We start from the raw sequence: 1,119 nt of genomic DNA on the forward strand, positions 1-1,119 counted from the left end.
TGCGATCCCCCGGCAAGACTATTCTTAGCATGTTTAACCCGGATGCATATGGGGTTAGCTGCACTTACTAAAAGGATCAATTCAACGGATGCCCCTCAACCTAACAATTTATTACTAGCTTCTATTACATAATCCAACGCGCTTAGCAAACAAATCTCGGAATTATCTGAAAGACTTAATGATAAAATGCCACACCATGGAATGTAGAACTTGCCATAATTCGTGAGAATATCTACTGCGCAGAATAAACTATGAAAAATAATTTTGATGTCTAGCGTTTCCCAAACTTCGATCGAACATCTATCCCCTTGAGCCTCTACATTACCAAGTACCACCTGCTATTGTTATCCCTCACCAGAGTCTTCACCGCCCACCCCGACCATCTAGTCACTCCACCTCTCACCACCCTCACCACCCATCCAATCACCACACCTCGCACCACTCTCTCCATGGCCACCACCACTACGACCACTACCCATAACACCAGAACTATTACCTCGTCATCATCAGCCGACACCACTCTTACCGCCTTTTGCAAATCCCATGACGTACCCCTGGGGATACCTCTACCCCAGTTAGGCACCTCTTGGTTAAAACGTCGTACACCTCAATTCTTTTGTCTTTAACCCCTATTCTGGAATTCTTTCATTGAAGGGCAGTTAAGCTGTGTATAGTCCATAAAGGTTTTCCTTTCGTAGATATCAAACAAGAGGACAAAAGTGTGTCCATTTCCGCTAGAGTCAAGTCAAAAAGTTAGAGCTGTCACGATATTTTGTGTCGAGTAAATCGATGAAGATGGTTGTAATCTTCACAAATAAGTAATAAGGCTTCCGCATGCTTCTGTTTATCGGGCGGAAGTGAGGACGGCCGGAGATCTGCTGGAAAGGGAATGCGTGCGTGACGACACCGGCTTTGCTCCCTGGTTGAAATTACATCTGTACTCGTGTCTGACGCACGGCCGGGCCCTCGCTCGCCCTTGCACTCGGGCACGGCTACCTATACATTCTAAAACGCCTACAGACATGTCGAGACCATGATGTCCAGCACTTAGGCCGCGATTCCATTATCCTGACTCACCTTCCGCGTGAATTTCAGAGCCCCTTGTGTGTACTGCACAGC

This window comes from Penaeus monodon, chromosome 32 (genome assembly GCF_015228065.2).
Source record: "Penaeus monodon isolate SGIC_2016 chromosome 32, NSTDA_Pmon_1, whole genome shotgun sequence".
Lineage (NCBI taxonomy): Eukaryota > Metazoa > Arthropoda > Malacostraca > Decapoda > Penaeidae > Penaeus > Penaeus monodon.